At 36.6% G+C, this 24780-nt stretch overlaps 1 long non-coding RNA gene across 1 annotated transcript in view; it reads right to left on the bottom strand.

Annotated features, from left to right (window-relative positions):
* Positions 1-701: 701 nt before the first annotated feature.
* Positions 702-24780, bottom strand: part of LOC105521034 — a 76141-nt gene continuing 52062 nt past the window's right edge. The window contains exon 3 of the long non-coding RNA XR_001003207.1: positions 702-1052. This is a non-coding gene — a long non-coding RNA (uncharacterized LOC105521034). The remainder of the gene's footprint in view (positions 1053-24780) is intronic.

Below are 24780 nucleotides of genomic sequence, written 5' to 3'. Positions count from 1 at the left end.
CTACATCAGAATTCCACATTACTATCCGAATTCTAAGATTAAGGGTGTGTTTTACCCACACCCTAGATTTTTGGGAACACAGGCTCGGCATTATGTAAGTTCCGCTGAGGAGGATAATGTGACTCTTCTCGTTATGGGAGAGACCTCATTCTGATCATATATATATGATTCTATCTGTCTATATAGGATTTTATATATATATATATTTCTTTTTTAAATGCACTTTATCCTTTAGCAAAACTGACAGATCCTCAGATTAGCACACATCTATTTATCTCTACTGTCAGCTCCTGTAAATGGTAGCATTTCCCCAAGACAGAAAAATCTCTTGGAATAACCAGTATACTTGTTTCAATAATCTGCAGAGCCATCAATGAGAGTGCTTCAGAATAGAAGAGTAGCTGGTTTCAAATACGATTTCATTTTCCTCCCAGCCCACTACTAGAGCCCAGTACACTACTGTATAGTGTGGGCCTTTGTGGAGGCTTCTATTTCCCACCTGTATTTCTTTTTCTTTTTCCAGCAACAGTCTGCCTTTGTGCCAACTCCTAAATAACCATAAATTTTGTTCTTATAAACCTTAATGAATGCTTGGCCAAGATGCTGTAACTATTGGCTTCTATATTGGAGCATAAATGGAAAGGGGGGAAAAAGTGCACTGTGAAAAACTGGATAAAATGGAAAAAAGATCACAGCAAACCCAAAGTCGCAATTTGCCTTTAATGTGAAGGAGGCCTTGTTTTCACGGTGTGGCAGCTTTCAGGGGTTTTAATCTCAAAGTGGCTGATCAATTTAAGGTAAGTGGCAGGCATTTGGCCTGGTTCCCAGGCTTTGCTTTGCTGCTCTGAGAAAAGAAAGGATTCAGTCAGACACACAGACAACAGGCATCATCAGCGGCTCCCACATTCCAAGCATTTTAACACAGATTAGGTTGGCATGATTCTACTGTTTACTGAAATCTCCTAGGTGTTGCATTTTTCCTTTTCCTTGCTGTGGTTATCCAAGATGGTTTTCTCAGGTCAAGACCTTCATATGCCAAATAGCTTACAGTGCTGTGAAGGGAAAAGAAGAGCAGAGGTCAAGACTTCTGATTAAAATGCTATTTCACTTGCTTGTTGCAAAATATGAGACTTCAGACAGCAGGTAATTGAGCACTGAACTTTTTGCCTAAGGCATACATTGAGACAGGAACTGTTTTACATGCATGCCTGAGGGGGAAGAAAAACGAAGATAATTTCTTTAACAAGGACAAACTTAATTCAACTAGGAATGCCCAAAGGATTAACAGGGTGATCTGTAGTTATTTTTGCTTCAGAATTTATAAGCATGAGGCTTACAGATAATGTTGAACAAGATTATAACCAATATAGTCCATTTTTCAATTAATATTTTTCACCATATACTCTTTACTTTTTCAAAGAGTAATATTAAATGAGTTCAACAGACCCCTTACCACCATCTCATGTTCTTAGCAAAAGTTAATTTTTTAATCCATTTGACCTATAACATAGGTTAAATAAAATATGCATTCCATCAATTAAGCCAAAAAACAAATAAATTGTCTCTCATATATTTTGGCTATATCATACTGTATAGAAAATTTGTATTTTAAAATACATTTTCACAGTTTTTAAAGATACTTTGCCTTACTTTAATATAATCAAGAACACCTTCCCATTAGTCATCTTCATGGCAGAGCTCCTCATGTTTTATTTCTCTCTAAGAATTTTATCAAAATAAGAAACTACTATAGGTTTTTAAAAATAGTTTTTCTAGCTATTATACTTTTCAAAAGCAATGTTGAATTATTATACTTACTATATCTAGAAATGCCTTCCTAACATTTCATACATTTACATTGACTTATCTCTTCCAAAACTAACACATTGTTGCACTTGAGTAACTTATATTAAGAATAAGTATTCTTGTTTGTAAGGGTCAGCTTAGAAACTAATGCAATTATAACCAGTTATCTTAACTTTAGTTGTTATATATGCAAGTGTGGCTTTTAAAAAATAATATATGACTTTTCACTGATTAAAGAAAAAAAAAAAATAGAGTCAGAAAAGAAGCAGCTAGCAACCATCCTTCCACTGTTGCCGCATATGTCTTGTCACCATGTGATACTTGTCAACATGTGATACTTGGAACTGCAGCCACCATCTTGCATACACGGAGAGAGCCAGCTTAAGGGGCCTAGCTGAAGTGCTGAGGATGGCAGACAGGAAAGATGGAAAAAATAGGATTTTCAATTATGTCATTGAGCCATTGAACCAACAATCCTAGGTCCACTCAACTTGAGATTTCTTCTTGTGTAAGATAATAGATTCCCTTTCATTCATGCAATCACATTCGTTGAGCATCTACCATGTCCCAGACCCTATGCTAGGGGTCTGAAGTAGCTCAGTGAACAAAACACAAGATCCCTACCCTTGTGGAACTCACATTCTAGCCAAGAGAGATAATAAACTAAAAACATAAGTAAGAAAATTCTGTAGTATGTTAGGAAATAGTAAGCAGAAAAAAATTTATAAGAGGAGCATGGCAAAAAGGATCAGGAATGCTGGGATCAAAACGACAGGTTTTGATGTTGAATAAAGTGAGAATTGGTTGGCTTCACTGAAGAAGTGAGATTTGAACAAACACTTGAAGGAAATGAAGGACTTATTTCTTAAGCCAGTGGGAGATAGGTTGTATTTTTCTCATTGTTGACAATCCTCTAAGTGAGAGGGAGATATGGGAAGAGAGAGAGAGAGAAAGAGAGAGATTTGGGATAGTGTCTGATTCCAGCTCCTCTTTGATTCTTCTTAGTTCCAGTCAACCAAACGATTTTTTTCTTTTGCTTAAGTTTCAGCTGGGTTTCTGTCACTTAAAGAAGAAGATTAGTAAGTTTTCTATTGGTCACAAATAAACTATCTCTGGTTCCAGGAACAGCAAGCCCAAATAGATACTGAGCCATAATTCCATTCTCTATATAAAGAGTTTTATTGCCCACACTGGGTGGTATCCAGGCATCCATAACAGCATGGCCTGTGAGGTTTTCAGCTTCCCAAGTGGAGTGGGAAGATGCTCAGGACTGGGGTGGAGCTAAAAAGAGAAGCTCTATTTTGGGACTGGTAGTAAAAATTGATGGGCATATTCTAAAAGGGTAAGTCTGCAGGAAGAAAGATAAAATAAATAACAGAGAAAAAGAGGTGAACAACTAAAAAATGTATACTGTAACTAGGAGATAGAAACAGAGAACATTAACTAGAAGCAACATCTCCCATTTATTACAGAGATATTGATGCATTTATTCTACTATGTTTGCTATGGGCAAAGTTCTAAGATATGCTATTCACATATACACAAAGGTCATAATACATTGTCATTTTGTCACTGGCTCCTCAATGCAGAAAGATGATGTTTGTTTATCTGAGTTGCTTACATACCCTGCCGTGTAGCACCTAAATATCCTAAAAATAGGAATTTGGCAAAACAAAGCATGGAATATACTTAAGCTTCCAATTTCCAACTTCTAGCTGAAAGACAATGCCAGCTCTACATCACAGTTGATGTTGGGCAATCTTTCTGTGCATCTGTTTACTTGTTTATAAAATGGGTTCAATGAGAATACCTACCTCATAAGACTCTCACACAGTTATTGTGATTAAATGACATAATGCATGTAACCACAGTGCTATGATTTGGTAACTGTTCCATAAAAATTGGCCATATACCTTTACTATATCTATTTGTATTTGGTTCTTTTTGGGAGGCATACTACACAAGTTTATTTCAAAACATTGCTGTCAGATAAGAGATTTGTAGATTCTGTGTGATTATGGATATCAACTAGAGAATCTTTGTGTGTGGTTATATATTTGGGAGCATCTTAGTCCATTCAGACTGTTATAAAAAACACCTTAGACTGGGTGCTCAAAAATATCAATAAATAAATTGCAATGCAGTGAGAGATTGTTTTTTAATATGATGACCGTGCAAAATTTCAATAGGGTCAGAGAAAACTGGATGCTCATATTGGAGGCTGACTTATAGACTTACAAATAATAGGCATTTATTTCTCACAGTCCCAGAGGTTGGGAAGTCCAAGATCAAGGCACCAGCAGATTCAGTGTCCGGTGAGGAATCTTTGCTTTATAGATGACACCTTGTTGCTTCATCTTCACATGGCAGTAGGGGCAAGGCAGCTCCCTTCAACCTCTTTTATAAGAGGTACTAATCCCATTCATGAAGACAGAGCCCTCATAACTTTATTCACAAAAGACTCCCACTTCTTAATACTATCATACTGGTGCTAGGTTCCAACGTATGAATTTAAGGGAGATGCCAACATTCAGACCATAACAGGGAGGATGGGACAGTGTGTGTGTGTGTGTGTGTGTGTGTGTGTGCGCGCATGTATATATATGCATGCTACTGCATATTCACTTCTTGACTTCTCATGGTATTTATTATTATGTTCTCAATTATCTTGCTTCCCTCCTCATCTTTCTTCCATGTCCAATTTGTCATTGACTCCAAGAGAGGTAGTTGACGTATATTTAAAAATCAAAGCTGGCCTTGGAATTAGAACCCCACATTAAATCTGTTATTAGTTCTGTGACACTAAGTATATCACTTAGTCTCTCAGAGCCTCAGTTTGTCACCTCCAAATTAATGAGAAAACCACACAGGCTCCTAGCATGACACCTAACCCATGGTAGGTACTCAAGATACTTTGTTGAGCCTGCATCTTCTTTCATGGTATCTCTGAAATCTATGCCTTTCTTTTGTTTCCTTTGCCACCCTGGAGCAGGCCTTCATCCCCTCTCATCCAAGGCTCAGCCTCCAATCTGAGCATCTAGTTTTCTCTGACCCAATTGAAGTCATGCACTGTCATCAAATTAAAAAATAATCTCTCACTGCACTGCAATTTATTTGTTGGTATTTTTGAAGCAAACCACCAAAAATATCAAACTCTGATATTTTCCTTTCATACTTTTAGGTACATGTGTTGTCAATATTGCCATTCTCTAGGCCTAAGAAGACCCTTACTTGCTTAACTATTCCTAAATATTATTTGTTAACTCACTTTCTCTGTGCTGTGTGACAACTCTCTCTTCTGAAGACTATATACTACTCTAAGCCCTGAAGATACTAAGATAAATGAGTCTGAAAAATCTGGGCTCTACCACTCACCTGCAATAATATTAATAAAAACCACTATGTATTGTGCCCTTACATGGAAATATGCTAAGATTTTATATGTGTTATCTCATATAATCCTCACAACAATCCTATAAAGTATTCTTATTATTATCTTAAGAGAAAACTGTAGCTTGGGAATATTAAATCCATTTCCCATTATATAGATAAAAAGTGGTAGAGCACTTTTAATCTAGATCAAAGCCTAAACTCTTAAGCTCTCAGCTACTCTGCCTGTGTTATATTCTTGGAGAAATAATATAAATGACTGTACCATCAGATTGATTACAAAAGAGTTAACTACAACTTGCAAGTGGCATTAACTACTTACAACTACTTACAAATTACCTACTTATACATTCCTCAGAAATTTTTGCAACTCATTGTAGATATCTTAGTCAATGTCTCCTAGCTGCAACTATAAAATATCAATGATATCACCTAGTTTATAGAATTGATAGCAGTATTACTTGAATTAGTGCCTTAATGTAGTTAAACGGCTAGTATAACTTCTCATATAGACACCCAATATATATTAGTTCCCTTCATGTCCTATGCTCCTTCTAATCAATTTAAATATTTGCTGCAACATTTGGATTTTCATTTAATGCTCTCCATGGATAACCTCCCCACTGTCATTGATTAAAAAGCTAAAAGAATAGACCAGGTCTTGTGAAAAAAATATTAGAAGTACTCATTCTACAGCTGACTCAAGTGAGACTTGATGATTTTCATCAAGTAACTGAAGGATTTTAGTAACTGAAGTCACTGATCATTTGTTCTCCATGTACTCAAAAGAGTGAAAAAGAAGAACAAAATAAGATAAATGTAATTCTAGAGATATTTTGATGAGACACTAAGAAGAATTTATTGATGCCAAAAAAAAAAATGTTGGAATAAGACAGAAAAAAATGTCTCAGAAGATCTTTGAAAGTTAAACTATGGCCTAGGTAATTTATAAACACACCCATCTAAAGCAACAGACTGAGCCAAGTAATTGATCAACATTTCCTCTAATTCTTTTGGTCTAGAGATTTCTGTTTCTTTGATCCAAGCTAAGGAAAAATATGTCTCTCTGTATTGTGGTGTTTCTACTGTCAAAGGAGCCCAATTGTGGTCCTTGTGTTTATGAGATTATTAGGTTACTTTCTAATTTCTCCTAACTATAATTATACCTTTCATCAACCCAGCCTACCTGTAAAACTTTTGAATAGAACAGAATGAAATGTTAAGAACCATCACTTGTCCCCTCTATTTGACTCTCTCGATGTTAATATTGAGTGAAAATATTATGTGTATGTGTACACACACATAAAAATATACAGATATACAGTTGTATACACACCCATCCAGATATACAGTTGATCCTTGAACAATGCAGGGGTCGGAGTGCCAACCTCTCACACATGTATGTTTTGATTCTCCAAAAACTTAACTATTAATAGCCTACTGTAGTAGGCTAACAGTAGATTAACACATATTTTGTATGCTATGTATATTATATACTGTATTATTACAATAAAATAAGCTAGAAAAAAGAAAATGTTATTAAGAAAATAAGGAAGAGAAAATACATTTGCAGTACTATATTGTATTTATCAATATCATACATTTACATGGTCTGTTTACAGGATGAATCATCTGTCTGAAAGTCAACTTTTTCTTGTAATATCATGACGATTCTATGCTTCTTGGGAGCACTTCCAGCATCACTAGTGGCACTTCGTATGGGTCCCATACTGTTATTCAAGATTTACAGTATGCCACTAAGCATAATGGAAAATACGCAAGAATCACAAGAGACCACTTTTTACTGCTATACGTAATTCACTGGAGAGACAAACTGCTCACACGGAGATCATTAGCATCACATAGCATTTCAGGCAGATAAAACGCTTGAGCTCACTACAATAGCAATAGGAGGTGGCTATAAAATTATTATGGTAGGCCGGGCGCTGTGGCTCACGCCTGTAATCCCAGCACTTTGGGAGGCGGAGGCCGGCGGATCACGAGATGAGGAGATCCAGACCATCCTGGCTAACATGGTGAAACCCCGTCTCTACTAAAAATACAAAAAATTAGCTGGGTGTGGTGTCGGGCGCCTGTAGTCCCAGCTACTCGGCAGGCTAAGGCAGCAGAATGGCGGGAACCCGGGAGGCAGAGCTTGCAGTGAGCCGCGATTGCGCCACTGCACTCCAGCCTGGGCGACAGAGCACGACTCCGTCTCAAAAAACAAAGAAACAAACAAATTATTATGGTACTATAATATGTACTACAATTAGTTTTATGCAGTTATTGCTTAAAATTGCATCTTTACATTTGTTTACATTTCTCTCCGCCACAAATGGCGCCAGTTTTGGTCTATAAGTGTGTATGTAAATCTTGATAAAATTTGACTTTTTATGATACAGTTGTGCATATTTTGATAGTAAACGGTAAAACAGATTATTGTCTACACATATTATGTGCATTCATAACATATCTAACTTTTTCTTAATTCACACAGTTCATCTGTTTTCTCAAATTGTCACAAATCTCCAAAGCATTTTCCAAAATATATTGAGAAAAATCTGCATAGCAAGTGAACCTGTGCAGTTCAAGCTTGTGTTGCTCAAGAGTCAACTGTATACACAACTATATATAATGATATGAAATTATTTTATTACCCTGTGAAGTAAGGTGACGTTATCCTCAGTTTACAGATGAGGAAACTGCCTAAGATAGATAAAGGATTGGCAAACATCTGCTTAAAGGGCCAAAGAGTAAATATTTTAGGATTTAGGCTATGACCCAACCTCTGTTACAACTACTCAGCTCTGCCATTGTAGCATGGATGTAGCCATAGATGTCATAAATAAATCGGCATGTCAGTGTTCCAATAAAACTTTATTTACAAAAACAAGTGACTGACCCATGTGCCATATTTGTCAATCCCTTGGATAGATAACTAGATTTTTTTAAGTCCTGTTGATAAAGCAGTCATCAAGCTACAGTTTACTAAGAAAAACATTTATAATTAAAAAGGATTGTTGATTTTTAAAACCTTTTGATGAACCATATTCATACATTTCCTAATATTAAGACATATTTGATTTCTGTAATAAAGTTTCTTCTTACTTTTAATATATTTTCTGCACATAGAAAAGAAATGAAAGCCCAGAATATAAGACTCCAGCTCCAGGAGAAAAGGGAGTTACAGAGAGAAGTAAGCCCAACATTCTGCATGCAAATTTTCGTGTGAAGCATTTCCTGATTTCTAAGATGAGCACATATGGGGCAAGATGGCAGAAACTAGACAGAAAGCAGCTGCTAAGAAGCTAAAAAGCTAAGCAGATATTTAGGCAATCTCATGGTACCAAGGAAACAAAAATTGGAATTCAGCAACCACCAAGTAAAAGAGGCACTAGTAAACACTTCAGGCTTTCAATTACGGCCCTGAAAGGGATATACCCTAGGAGTAAGAATAATTCAAAAATAGAAAAGCCTTAACCAGATTAAAGTGTTCTGCATGTACTCTACCTGCCCTCCAGGAGAAAAAACTAAATCTTCTCTGGAAAAGCTTACATCATTCAGAGACTCTATAATTTTCTCAATAAATTTCTTGTAATCAGTAAAAAATTACTAAGTATACTAGAAATCAGGGCCAAACAAACAAAAATAAAGAGAAAAAATAGACAATTAAAAACAGAACCGTAGGTGATACAAACATTGGAATTATAAGACAGTGACTTTAAAATAACTGTGATATTTTGAAAAAACATTAATGAGAAGATTAAAAAAAAATCACCAGAGAATTAAAACCCATTTTTAAAGTATCAAACATTACAGTTAAAATTTAAGAAAATACCACTTTTTCTGTTTCATTGTGGTATCAAAGAAGAAGATTCACCATTTTCTGAAAAAGACTACTAAAACATTTTCCTTTTTAATTACATATACCTGAGCCCAGATTTTCTTTATGTACTGCAATCAAAACAACGTATCACAATGGATTAAAGACAGAAGCAATAAAAGAATCCCACTGTTTTCCATTAAGCTGGGCATGTAAAAAAATTTGTAAAAACAAGCCAGGCATGGTGGCACATGCCTGTAATCCCAGCTACTTGAGAGGCTGAGGCAGGAGAATTGCTTGAACCTGGGAAGTGGAGGTTGCAGTGAGCCGAGACTGTGCCACTGCACTGCAGCCTGGGCAACAAGAGAAAAACTCCATCTAAAAAAAAAAAAAAAAAATTGCAGAAACATAAAGCAAGGTTCTTTTTCTCACTTAATTTTTTTTCTTTTAGAAAACATAACTTTTCACTTTATTTATGTTTTCACTTATTTTAACATGTAATGGGTTTATTGTTATTTTAAATGATTTAATAAGTATGTTTAAATTTTCTCAGTTTTCCATATCATTGTGGTAACAATTAATAGTTATAACTCACATAAACAAAAGCTCTTTAGAGTTCTCAATACTTTTTAAGATTGTAAAGGGGTTGCAAGACCAAAAGTTTTGATAACACTGATCTATACATTCAAGACATTTACAATCAAGTTCTCAGTCTGTTTTTTGTTTATCTCTCTGTGTGTATGGAAATTGACCAATTGTTTCTAAGCTTTATATGGAAATGCAAAGGATCAAGAATAGCCAAGAGAATTGTGAAGAAGATTAGCTTAGAGCTATCAAAGTTTATTTTAAAGCTACAGTAACCAAAAGAGTGATATTGGCACCAGGAAAAATAAACAGACGAAGAGGATAGAATTGAGTCCAGAAATAGTCCTTATATACAGTTACCTGATTTTCAACAACACTGTTACTATGATGGAGTGGGAAAAAGATGACCTTTTAAATAAATTATGCTGGATTTATTGTTCCACATTCTCATCAGCATTTGGTATTAAAGTGTTTTGGATTTTAACCATTCTAATAGATGGGTGGTGTTATCTTGTTGTAATTTGAAATTCTCTAATGGCATATGATGTTGGACATCTGTTGATATGCCATTTGCCATCTATATATCTTCTTTGGTGGGTGTTTGTTCAGGTCTTTTGCCCACTTTGTAATTGGGTTGTTTGTTTTCTTACTGTTGAGTTTTAAGAGTTCTTTGTATATTTTGTATACAAGACCTTTATCAGGTACATGTTTTACAAATATTTCCCCTCAGTCTGTGACTTGTTTTTTAATTCTTTTAAGTTAATGCTTTAAAAGAAATTGTAAGCAGTATCTTCTCTTATGTTACATTCTAGAACCTTTATTGATTTACCTTTCAATCCATCTGAAATTTATTTTTATATCTGATGTGAAATAGGGATCAAGTTTTACATACACACACGTATACACACACAGACACACATATACATATATACATATATAGAACACACACACACATATCCATCCAGAACTCTTATTCATTGCTGGTAGGACTGTAAAATGGTACAGCCACTTTGGAAGACAAATGGAATTTTATGACAATGCTAAACCTTGTCTCGCCTTATGACCCAGCAATCATACTCCTATGTATTTGCCCAAATTAGTTAAAAACTTATGTTCACACAAAAATTTGACATGAATGTTTGCAGGAACTTTATTAATAATTGCCTAAAATTGAATGCAACCAAGATGTCTTTCAATAGATAAATGGATTAATGAACTGTGGTACATCCCTACAATGTAATATTAATATTACTGACAATAAGAAAAAATGATCCACACACAGATATAGAGGAACCTTAAATGCATATTGCCAAGTGAAAGATGCCAGTCTGAAAGGCTAAATATGTATATCTCCAACAAATGTCATTTTGGAAATGATAAAACTATGGAGACAGTAAAAACATTAGTGGTCGCCAGGGTGTATAAATCAGGATTTTCCAGACAAACAGAACCAATAGGATATTTATAAATATATAAGAAGAGATGGACTTTATGTTAACAACAATGTATTAATATCAGTTCATCAACTGTAACAAATGTATCACATCAATGCAAGACACAAATTAATAGGGAAACTGGAAGAGCAGGGAGTATATGGGAATCTCTGCTCTTTGGTTCAATTTTTCTGTAAAACTAAAATTGCTTTAAAAATAAAGTATATTAATTAAAATAAAATGTACTAACATAATAAAATTACTGATCATTTGGACTTATTAAAAGTTAAAGCTTCTATTCATCAAAATACACCATTAAGAGAATAAAAAGGCAAGATGCAAAGTGGAAGAAGATATTTGACATATTTAAATCACACAAATAACTCATATCTAGACTATGTAAATACCTCTTGTAAATCTATAAAGAAGACAGGCTCCACATTTTTCTAAATGGGGAAAAAACTTGAACAGCTTTTTACAAGATATCCAAACGGCCAATGAACATGAATAGGTACTCAACATCACTAGTTATCCAGAAAATGCAAATTGAAAACAAAATAGGATATCTCTACACATACCCCAGAATGGCTAAAATTAAAAAGATTGACAATACCAAGTGTTGATGAGGATATAGAGCAATAGAAACTCATAGGGTGCTTTGAGGGTATAAATTGGTAAAAACTACTTTGGAAATTTTGTTGCCAGTAAAGCTGAACATATGTGCACCGTTATGATTCAGTAATTCAATCTGCAGGTATAAACCTAACTGAAATGCATACATGTGTGCAGAAAACAATAGTTGTGAGAATGAAAATATTCCTAGCACATTACTCTCCATAGCACCAAACTAGAAGCAATCCAAATGCCCATGTATTAGTCCAGTCTCACACTGCTACAAAGACATACCTGGGACTGGGTAGTTGATAAAGAAAAGAGATTTTATCAGCTTGCAGTTCTGCAGGCTATATAGGCTTCTGCCTCTGGGGAGACCTCGGGAAACTTATAATTATGGTAGAAGGCAAAGGGGAGGCAGGCACAGTCTTCACATGACCAGGAGGAGAGAGAGGGAGTGAAGTGGGAGGTGCTACACACTTTCAAACAACCAGATCTTGTGAGAAGTTCATCAGAAGAGTGGCAAGGCGGAAGTCGGTCCCCATGATTCAATCACCTCCCACCAGGCCCCTCCTCTGACATTGGGGATACAATTTGACACGTAGTTTTGGTAGGGACACAGAGCCAAACCATGTTACCCATTAACAATAGAATAGATCAATCGTGGTATTTATGTATAATGGAATACAATTTAGCAATGAAGAAAACTATATCTATCTATAAAAACATTAATGAATCTCAAAACTATAACATTTAGCAACAAAAAGAGTATATACTATGTAATCTCATTCAAATAAAATGCAAAAACAGGCAACATTAATTTATAGTAATAGGAATCTGTACTGTGGTTACCTTTGGAGGAAGTAACAACAGGGACAGGAGCACGAAGTAGGCCTCTGTGGTGTTCTTAATGTTCAGTATCTTGCTTTGTGTCAAAATCAAGCTGTAAAACTAATATTTATGCCCTTACAAGTCCATAAATTAAATTCAAATTAAATAAGTGAAACGAAAGCTATATGGTTGCCTAAATCAACCAACCATAAAGTCATGAGTCATAAAAATTCCCAAATTACGTTTAATCCTATCATTCCTAGCCCTGAAACAGAGAGGCCCTCCCAATAACAAGATACATTCTCATTACAGAGAGTCCAAAGCTCTTCCTGTGCCCAGCATATTATTAATAATTAATAACTAATATTTTAGTGCCAGACACCACACGGAGGACTTGCATACATTAATATATTGAAATCTCCCAATAACTCTTAGAGATGGCTATTATTAAGCTGTTTTATAGATGAGAAAGTAAATTTTCACAAGGTCACTCTATCAGTCAATATCTTTCGCTACATTTAAAAGAGACCAAGTTTGGTTTAAGCAAAAGGGAATGTGCTTAAAAGGGCATTGCAGAATTTCCAGATTTGCCAGGATAGTCAATGTGAGGACCCTGTAGCCATCAACAATACCCCAAATGAAGTCATGGAGCTAGTCCAATGTGAAAACGTTGTTTTTAGAAAACCAAACACCACATGTTCTCACTCATATGTGGGAATTGAACAATGAGAGCACTTGGACACAGGAAGGGGAACATCACACACCGGGGCCTATTATGGGGAGGGGACGGGGGGAGGGATAGCATTAGGAGATACACCTAATGTAAATGACAAGTTAATGGGTGCAGCACACCAACATGGCACATGTATACATACATATGTAACAAACCTGCACGTTGTGCACATGTACCCTAGAACATAAAGTATAATAACAATAATAAAAAAAAAACCACGCTGTTTTATTGCCCAGCACTGGTGAGTGTGGCCCACTCTGCCACACTGCCAGCCCTGGAGCCCAGACACCGACACTGGCAAATCTGCCACTGCTCTGTGGGAGCCTGCCGTAACTTCTGCCACCAGCACCACCAGCAAGAATGACTCTCAGTTCCCACTGCAGCAACCTAGTGTTGAGCACATGTTTCATGCCCTAAGGCAAAAAGGAATACATGCACTTATAAAATCCCAGGTCTGGAAGGTGGCAAGTGGGAATTTGAACCCAGCTGACTTGGTTCCAAAACCAGGGGCTCAAATTTTTGCGAGGCTGTCTACAAATGGGTGATGTTACTTTACCATTTTAAGGACCAAATGAGGCAAGCAAATCCAACAACAAGCAAACCCAACACCACCTCACGTCACTGTGTCACTATCAGAAAGATTCAAAAACGGATTGCTTGACTAATTTATAGACAGAACAAAACTATTTATATGATGAATACGGCTGCTGGAAATCACCAAGTGCTTTAGTGAAGGCAGGCAGGGAGGACCCCGTGTGACAGCTCATTCGAGAGCCAGAACTGCACCATGTGGGGCCGTGTGGCTGCATGCTGACTCAGAAGAGGGGTGGGGAAGGAGGGCCGCTTCTGATTCACCAAGACCACATCCTGCCCCTCCCTCGTTCTTTCCCCTGGAAGCTGCACATCAAATCTTCTTAGTGAAATCTCCCCAAAGCATGGGGCTCAGGTATTTGCAGCAAACGTCTGTGAACCTCAGAGTCCCATTTTCCAGGAACATTTGGCCCTGCTTCTTTTCAATGGCATTTAGGTGTGAAGTTAACTATGACTAAGTGTGAAGCTGATAGTCTGCACATGAAGACTCAGGGCTTGATTTGGGTTATTTAGTTTTCACTGTGTTTTGTTGGGCACAAACCAGTATCTAACATCTTATATATATGTCCTTTAAAAAACTAGCTTTAGCTGGTTTAAATCAGAAAGAAAATTCTTAATCTAAACACACAATAGGTAACAATTGGGAGAAATATGTTCTTTCTGACAATAGTGTAAACACATATTCATTATCATCAAAGACTAAGCAAGCATGTCATCCTCCTCTGATTCATCTTAGGAAAACACGTGGTAGGCAATTCAAAATCCTTCAAATAAAGAATAAGAAGAGGCAAGGTCAAGTTTTTTGTTACAGGAAATTTAGTAAAATTAGTGTCTTTGTGGACTTTTTAATTTTGTTTGCAGTTTTGAAGGTTGGGGTTTTGGGGGGTTTTTTAAATTTGTTTTGGGCTATCATTATTATTATTGGTTTCCACGGAAGGCAGTAGTGGGAGTTAGGATTAGAAAGATTCTAATTGTCAATATATGGAGGACTTTGAAAGGTTAGGGGTCTGATCTTTATTCTGTAGGCAGGGAGTAATTCATAAAGGTTTTTTATCTACTTTATTTTTACAATTATTTAGCCAAATAGAACAAAGAGAAAAGTGTGGAACTTTTAAGTAAATGTACTTTTTTAAATCACACATTATGTAATCACCATTCATGTCAAGAAATAGAAAACTACCAGCACCTCAGGAAGTTCCCTTGTGGTATTTTTAAATTAAAAAAATTATTAACTATAACCAAATAGAGTGAAAACATAAAACATGTATGTTCTGTTTAACATGTCATTGCCATCAAAGTCAAGAAGTCTAAAATCAAAAGCACCCCAGAAATCCCCTGAGTTTAACTCCCAGATCACAACTTTCTCCCTCCACATCCACCATTCCCAAATCATAAGGTAACTGCTACCCAAATATTTGGAATAACCATTTCTTTGTGTTTCTTTATGTTTTTACTACCTAGGTATGCATTACTAAATAAGATAGTTTAGTTTTGCCATTTTTGATCTTTGTTTAGATACAATCATGCTTGATGTTTTCTTCATTGTTTTGCTTCTTTACCCAACAGTATTTTTGAGGAGTCATCCATGCTGACTTTTGTAGTTTATAGTCACTTTCTTTATTATAATAATCTGTTGCATGAATACATCACAAGTTATTTATCCAGGCTATAGTTGTTAGACAGTTAGTGGTTTCCAGGCTGAGACTGTTACAAATAATGTTAAGGCATTGTCTGTGTGTATGTAAGAGAAAAAGAGAGAGAATTCAGATGCATCTACTAGTGCTATGCAAGCTGAACTCAGGGAGAAAAGAATCAGGGAATTTAGTTGGAAGACTCAACTATAAACAATCAAACTTATGAACTTAGTGATTAACAAAGAAAGTAAGAAAGGATAGATTCCTAGCAGGAGTTCCCATTACTCTGCATTTTTGCCTGCTTTTGATATTATCCATAATTTTAAATGTTTGCTAAAATAATCAGGAAAAATTAGCTATTGTTTTACATTTCACTTCCCTAATTGGTAGTGAGTTTGAGCATTCTCTTGTATTTTTTCATCAGACTATGAAATTTTGTGTGTAAATTGCCTATGCATATCCTTTGCCCATTTTTCTATCAACTGTTTCTTGTCTTTCTTGCTGATTTGGGGGAACTCAGTAAGTTCTGCATATTAATCCTTTGTCTATTACTTATATTGTATAGACATTTTACTTGCATGTTGCTTATCTCTGTTCACAGTGTCTTTTGCTATATGTAAATTTTTAGTTTGTATATGTGATGACTTTTGTGAGGTGTTGGCTAGGCTCACCTAGCCAATTGTGACTTGGCTAGGCTACAATATGTAATTATTTAATTAAACATCTAGTCTTAATTTTCTTGTGAAGGTAGTTTGCAGATATAATTAAAGCCCTTATTCAGGTGACCTTAAATAAGGGAAAGTATCTTAAATAATCTGAGTAAATCTGATTAAATCAGTTGAAAAGCCTTAAAAGTGGGACTGAGGTTTCTCCCAAAGGAATATGAAGTTTTACACTATGATATTCCCTTTTTAAAGGCCTTCTCTACTGAGTTCAGACTTTCTTAGTAAGTCCCAAGAATCACACAAGCTAGTCCATATGTGTGTGTGTGTGTCTGTATGTGTACACACACATATCTCTATCTATATATATCTATCTGCGTCTATATCTATCTATCTATATCTATATATATGTATTTAAATTTGAATTTGTATTTATAATTATTCTCCCTGCTGGTTCTGCTTATCTGGTGGAACCCTGACTGATACAGTATAATATTTTTACACAGTCAATCTATCAATATTCTCATTTATAGTTGCTGGGTTTTGTGTCTTGCTGATGTAGTCTTCATATAAATATGTTTGTAAGTCATGATTATACAGAATTGGTAGTAATGGCTAAAGATTGAAAAGCCCCTTCACTCTTCTCTACTATTTCTTCTCCATCTAGAAGTAACCATTGTTAATAAGTTGGACTATATTTGTCAAGCCTATTTTTTATATATAAAAAAATAGCCTGTGTGTGTGTGTTTGTCTGTGCATGTGTGTGTAAAAGTCTACAAAGTGAGCTGGAAGAACACAACCCAACTTAATGACAATGATTACATGTAAATGAGAAAAAAGTGGTAGACAGAAGTGAAAAGGGACTTTCAGCATTTTGTACTTTTGATTGTCTAAATCTTACATAATGAGAATCTATTTGTATTTAAGTGATTTTTATATTTAAAAATCTTTATAAAATTATTAATAATGATTCCATTATTCCAATATTTCAAATTTGGGTAAGCCAAGAGATAATGGTTCCCTTGAGATAAATAAAAATGTCAAAAACAAGATGTTTACTGCAAGCATTACAAGCTCCAAAGCCATGCTTAAATGCATAATAAAAGACAATAGGGGCCGGGCGCGGTGGCTCAAGCCTGTAATCCCAGCACTTTGGGAGGCCGAGACGGGCGGATCACGAGGTCAGGAGATCGAGACCATCCTGGCTATCACGGTGAAACCCTGTCTCTACTAAAAATACAAAAACTAGCCAGGCGAGGTGGCGGGCGCCTGTAGTCCCAGCTACTCGGGAGGCTGAGGCAGGAGAATGGGAAACCCAGGAGGCGGAGCTTGCAGTGAGCTGAGATCCGGCCACTGCACTCCAGTCCGGGTGACAGAGCGAGACTCCACCTCAAAAAATAAATAAATAAATAAAAGACAATAGGAAGATTGAATGTTGTGTCTAGCTAGGAGCACATGCTTGGCCTAAATTTCAAAAGTCTGTGGACAAATAAAACATGTCTACAGGCAAAATCTGGCTTGTGGGCCATAGCTGTGTAACCATTCCAACCATATAGGAAAAGAAGAGGTTGATTTCAAACCAAGAATGGTAGAATTTGAGCCTTAGAGATGTTTTTAAAATCATAAAACCTAAGACTCCAGTAAAAACAACAGTGCAATTTGGTAAGAATGTGTTGTTTTTGAAAGGTGTATTATAGATACACATTCATGTTGTTTAAAAATTTCATCCTATTCTGATATAATTCCAGCTGAAGGGCTGGAGCAATACAAAATTATCTTCACCTACTTTCAGATAAATAGGAAGAGACACATTTCTCGTAAAGACAATTTACTAACAGCTCTATTAAGTTTAGGAAACTGAGAAATGGCAAATTTTGAATTTTACAGTGTGACATTTAATACAAGATTGTATTAGAAATACCATACTTAATATTAAATGTTTTTTAAAAAAATGAGGGACAGCAACATGGCCAGGACTCAGCACTTATCTCACACTTGCCAAGGTATAACTGTTGAGCAGACACCATAATGGATAACAGTCCACAAATGTTTAAAGACCAAAACTTAATCAATGTAATACATCATAACAATACAATAAAGAACAAAACTCACATGATCATCTCAACAGAAAAGGAAAAACATTTCACACAATGCAAAACTAAAATATTGTTTATAAAAATCTAGGAATGGAAGGGAACTTTCTCAACTTGATAAAGTGCATATATGAAAAACCCACAGTTAATATATGTTGAGCATCCCAAATCTGAAAGTCCAAAATCCAAAATGCCCTAAAATCCAAAGCTTTTTGAGTGCTGACATCATGCTCAAAGGAAATGTTCACTGGATCATTTCAAATTTTTGATTTTTTTATTTGGGATGTTCAACTGGTAAGTACAATGCAAATATACCAAAATCCAAAAAAAAACCCACCAAATCCAGAACACTTCTGGTCCCAAATAGTTCAGATAAGGTATATACAACCTGTATATAAGGGTGAAGAACTGAATGTTTTCCCCTAAGATTAGAAACAAGACAAGAGTGATTATTCTCACTACTTCCATTTAACATTATACAAGGTGAGTCAATTAGGGGAGAAAATGAAGTGAAAGACATCAAAATTTGAAAGAAAGAAGTAAAATGTATGTATACATGACATGATTAAGTCATCATGATTCAGAAAATCCTAAATAATCTAGCAAAAACTAGTCAAACTAACAAGTTTTGCAAAGTTGCAAGATACAAAATCATTATACAAAAATCAATTGTATTTCTACACACACTTGCACTGAACAATCCAAAATAAAATAAAGAAAATAATTTCATTTCTTACAGCATCATAAATAATAAAATATTTACAAATATATTTAACAAAGGAAGTGAAAAACTTGTGTTCTGGAAAGTATAAAATATTATTGAAAGAATTTAAAGACAACCTGAATAAATGGAAAGACATACCATTTTCATAGATTAGATACCATGAATACCCCCATGTTCATGGGCAATATTTCCCAAACTGATCTACAGATTCAACTCAATTATTCAAACCATTCAATGGAGAAAGAATAAACTTTGTAGCAAATGGTGCTGAACCTTGCCTCACACTATGTAGGAAAATTCATACAAAATGGATCAAAGACCTCACTATAAGAACTACAATTATAGTTTCATAAAACTAGTTTATAAAATGAAAACTATAAAACTCTTAAAAGAAAATATCAGCTTAAACCTTTATAACCTTGAGTAAGAGAAAAGTTTCATAGATATGACACTAAAAGTACAAGCAACAAAGAAACAGATGGATAAATTGGATTACATCAAAATTTAAAATTCTTGTGCTACAAAAGTTATCATCAATAAAGTGAAGAGACAACCCATGAAATGGGAGAAAATATTTGCAAATCATATTTCCGATGAGAGACTTATACCTAGTATATGTAAAGAAATCTTATGATTCAGAGGTGGCTGGCAAGATGGCTGAATAGGAACAGCTCCAGTATGCAGTTCCCTGTGAGATCAACACAGAAGGCGGGTGATTTCTGCATTTCCAACTGAGACACTGGGAGCAGCCCATGGAGGGCAAGCTGAAGCGGGATGGGGTACTGCCTCACCCAGGAAGCACAGGGGGTCAGGGAACTCCCTCACCTAGCCAAGAGAAGCCATGAGGGACTGTGCCATGAGGTATGGTGCATTCTGGCCCAGATACTACATTTTCGACAGTCTTCACAATCCGCAGACCAGGAGATTTCCTCAGGTGCCTACACCACCAGGGCCCTGGGTTTCAAGCACAAAACTGGGTGGCCATTTGGGCAGACCTCGAGCTAACTGCAGGAGTTTTTTTTTTTTTTTTTTTTTCCCATATCCCAGTAGATACTGGAACACCACTGAGACAGAACTGTTCACTCCCCTGGAAAGAGGGATGAAGCCAGGGAGCCAAGTGGTCTAGCTCAATAGATCCCACCCACATGGAGCTCAGCAAGCTAAGATCCACTGGCTTGAAATTGTCACTGCCAACATAGCAGTCTGAAGTCGACCTGGATGCTGAAACTTGGCGGGGGATGGGGCATCCACCATTACTGAGGCTTGAGTAGATGGTTTTCCCCTCACAGTGTAGACAAAGCTGCAGGGAGTTTGAACTAGGCAGAGCCCACCGCAGCTCAGCAAAGACACTATAGCCAGACTGCCTCTCTAGATTCCTACTCTCTGGGTAGGGCATCTATGAAAGAAAGGCAGCAGCCGCAGTCAGGGCCTTAAAGATAAAACTCCCATCTCCTGAAGGACTGTGAGCGCACCTTCAGCAGACTTAAACATCCCTGCCTGACAGCTCTGAAGAGAGCAGTGGATCTCCAACCACCATTCTGGAGCTCTGCTAAAGAATAGGTTGCCACCTTAAGTGGGCCCCTGACCCCCATGCCTCCTAACTGGAAGACACCTCCCAGCAGGGATCAACAGACACCTCATACAGGATAACTCTGGCTGGCATGTGGCAGGGGCCCTTCTGGGATGAAGCTTCCAGTGGAAAGAACAGGCAGAAATATTTGCTGGTCTGCAGCCTCTGCTGGTGATACCCAGGCAAACAGGGTCTGGAGTGGACCTCCAGCAAACTCCAGCAGACCTGCAGCAGAGGGTCCTGACTCTTAGAAGGAAAACTAACAAACAGAAAGGAATAGCATCAACATCAACAACAAAGATGTCCACACACAAACCCCACTGGAAGGTCACCAGCATCAAAAACAAAAGGTAGATAAATCCACAAAGATGAGAAAAAAAGTGCAAAAAGGCTGAAAATTCTAAAAACCAGAATGCCTCTTCTCCTCCAAAGGATCACAACTCCTCAACAGCAAGGCAACAAAATGAGTCTGACGAATTGACAGAAGTAGGCTTCAGAAGGTGGGTAACAACAAACTCCTCCGAGCTAAAGGAGCATGTTCTAACCCAATGCAAAGAAGCTAAGAACCTTGAAAAAAGGGTAGGTGAACTGCTAACTAGAAGTTTAGAGAAGAACATAAATAACTAGAAGTTTAGAGAAGAACATAAATGACCTGATGGAGCTGAAAAACCTAGCACAAGAACTTTATGAAGCATACACAAGTTTCAATAGCCAAATTGATCAAGCAGAAGAAAGGATATCAGAGATTGAAGAGTAACTTAATGCAATAAAGAGAGAAGGCAAGATTAGAGAAAAAAAGAATAAAAAGGAATGAACAAAGCCTCCAAGAAATATGGGACTAGGTGAAAACACCAAATCTACGTTTGATTGGTGTACCTGAAAGTGATGAGGAGAATGGAACCGAGTTGGAAAACACTCTTCAGGATATCATCCAGGAGAACATCCCCAACCTAGAAAGACAGGATGACATTCAAATTCAGGAAATACAGAGAACACCACAAAGATACCCCTTGAGAAGAGTAACCCCAGGACTCATAATCATCAGATTCACCAAGGTTGAAATGAAGGGAAAAAATGTTAAGGGCAGCCAGAAAGAAAGGTCAGGTTACCCACAAAGAGAAGCCCAACCAACTAACAGCAGATATCTCTGCAGAAACACTACAGGCCCAAAGAGAGTGGGGACCAACATTTAACATTCTTAAATAAAAGAATTTTCAACACAGAATTTTATATCCAGTCAAAATAAGATTCATAAGTGAAGGAGAAATAAAATCCTTTACATACAAGCAAATGCTGAGCAATTTGGTCACCACCAGGCCTGCCTTACAAGAGCTCCTGATGGAAGCACTAAATATGGAAAGGAAAAACTGGTACCAGCCACTGCAAAAACGTACAAAATTTGTAAAGACTATTGACACTATGAAGAAACTGCATCAACTAATGGGCAGAATAACCAGCTAGCATCATAATGACAGGATCAAATTCACACATAACAATATTAACCTTAAATGTAAATGGCCTAAATGCCCCAATTAAAAGACACACACTGGCAAACTGGATAGAGTCAAGACCCATCAGTTTGCTGTATTCAGGAGACCCATCTCACATGCAAAGACACATAGAGGTTCAAAATAAAGGGATGGAGGAATATTTACAAAACAAATGGTAAGCAAAAAAAAAAAGCCGGGGTTGCAATCCTGGACTCTAATAAAACAGACTTTAAACCAACACAGATCAAAAGAGACAAAGAAGGGCATTATATAATGGTAAAGGGATCAATGTAGCAAGAAGAGCTAACTATCCTAAATATATATGCACCCAATACAGGAGCACTCCAATTCATAAAGCAAGTTCTTAGAGACTTACAAAGAGACTTAGACGCCCACACAATAATAGTGAGAGACTTTAACACCCCACTGTCAATATTAGACAGATCAACAATACAGATAATTAACAAGGATATTCAGGACTTTAACTCAGCCCTGGACGAAGTGGACCTAATAGACATCTACAGAACTCTCCACCCCAAATCAACAGAATACACATTCTCCTCAGAATCACACCACACTTAACCTAAAATTGACCACACAATTGGAAGTAAAACACTCCTCAGCAAATGCAAAAGAATGGAAATCATAACAAACAGTCTCTCAGACCACAGTGCAATCAAACTGGAACTCAGGATTTAGAAAATCACTCAAAACTGCACAACTACAAGGGAACTGAACAACCTGCTCCAGAATGACTACTAGGTAAATAACAAAATTAAGGCAGAAATAAATAAGTTATTTGAAACCAAAGAGAACAAAGATACAATGTACCAGAATCTCTGGGACACAGCAAAAGCAGCGTTTAGAGGGAAATTTATAGCACTAAATGCCCAGAGGAGATAGCAGGAAAGATCTAAAAGTGATACCCTAACATCACAATTAAAAGAACTAGAGAAGCAACAGTAAACAAACTCAAAAGCTAGCAGAAGACAATAAACAATTAAGATCAGAGCAGAACTGAAGGAGATAGAAACACAAAAAATCCTTCAAAAAATCAATGAATCCAGGAGCTGGTTTTTTGAAAAGATTAACAAAATAGATAGACCACTAACAAGACTAATAAAGATGAAAATAGAGAAGAATCAAATAGATACAGTAATAAATAATAAAGGGGAGATTACCACTGATCCCACAGAAATACAAACTACCATCAGAGAGTACTATAAACAGCTGTATGCAAATAAACTAGAAAATCTAGAAGAAATGGATAAATTCCTGGACACATACACCCTCCCAAGACTAAACCAAGCAGAAGTCGAATCCCTGAATAGACCAATAACAAGTTCTGAAATTGAGGCAGCAATTAATAGCCTACCAACCAAAAACAAGCTCAAGACCAGACAGATTCACAGCTGAATTCTACCAGAGGTACAAAGAGTAGCTGGTACCATTCCTTCTGAAACTATTTCAACCAATAGAAAAAGAGGGACTCCTGCCTAACTCATTTTATGAGGCCAGCATCATCCTGATACAAAAACCTGGCAAGGACACAACTATAAAAAGAAAATTTCAGGCCAATAACCCTGATGAACGTTGATGTGGAAATTTTCAATAAAATACTGGCGAACCAAATCCAGCAGCATATTAAAAAGCTTATCCACCACGATCAAGTCAGCTTCATCCCTGGGATGCAAGACTGATTCAACATACACAAATCAATAAACGTAATCCATCACATGACCAATGACAAAAACCACATGATTATCTAAATGGATGCAGAAAAGGACTTCGATAAAATTCAACAGCACTTCATGCTAAAAACTCTCAATAAACTAGATATTGATGGAACATATCTCAAAATAATAAGAGCCATTTATGACAAACTCACAGCCAATATCATACTGAATGGGCAAAAGCTGGAAACATTCCTTTTGAAAACCAGCACAAGACAAGGATGCCCTCTCTCACTACTCCTATTCAACATAGTATTGGAAGTTCTGACCACGGCAATCAAGCAAGAGAAAGAAATAAAGGGTATTCAGATAGGAAGAAAGGAAGTCAAATTGTCTCTGTTTGCAGATGACATGATTGTATATTTAGAAAACCCCATTGTTTCAGCCCCAAATCTCCTTAAGCTGATAAGCAACTTCACCAAAGTTTCAGGATACAAAATCAGTGTGCAAAAATCACCAACATTCCTATACACCAATAATAGACAAACACAGAGGCAAATCATGAGTGAACTCCCATTCGCAATTGCTACAAAGAGAATGAAATACCTAGGAATATGACTTACAAGGGACGTGAAGGACATCTTCAAGGAGAACTGCAAATCACTGCTCAAGGAAATAAGAGAGGACACAAACAAATGGAAAAACATCCCATGCTCATGGATAGAAAGAATCAGTATTGTGAAAATGGCCATACTGCCCAAAGTAATTTATAGATTCAGTTCTATCCCCATCAAGCTACCATTGACTTTCTTCACAGAACTGGAAAAAACTACTTTAAAGTTCATATGGAACCAAAAAAGAGCCCATATAGGCAAGACAGTCCTGGGCAAGAAGAACAAATCTGGAGGCTTCACGCTACCTGACTTCAAACTATACTGCAAGGCTACAGTAACCAAAGCAGCATGGTACTGGTACCAAAACAGATACATAGACAAATGGAACAGCACAGAGGCCTCAGAAATGACACCACACATCTACAACCATCTGATCTATGACAAACCTGACAGAAACAAGCAATGGGGAAAGGATTCCCTATTTAATAAACGGTGTTGGGAAAACTAAGCCATATG

The sequence above is a fragment of the Colobus angolensis genome, unplaced genomic scaffold (genome assembly GCF_000951035.1).
Source record: "Colobus angolensis palliatus isolate OR3802 unplaced genomic scaffold, Cang.pa_1.0 Scaffold394, whole genome shotgun sequence".
Taxonomy (NCBI): Eukaryota; Metazoa; Chordata; class Mammalia; order Primates; family Cercopithecidae; genus Colobus; species Colobus angolensis.
This window is presented reverse-complemented; position numbering and strand designations above follow the sequence as displayed.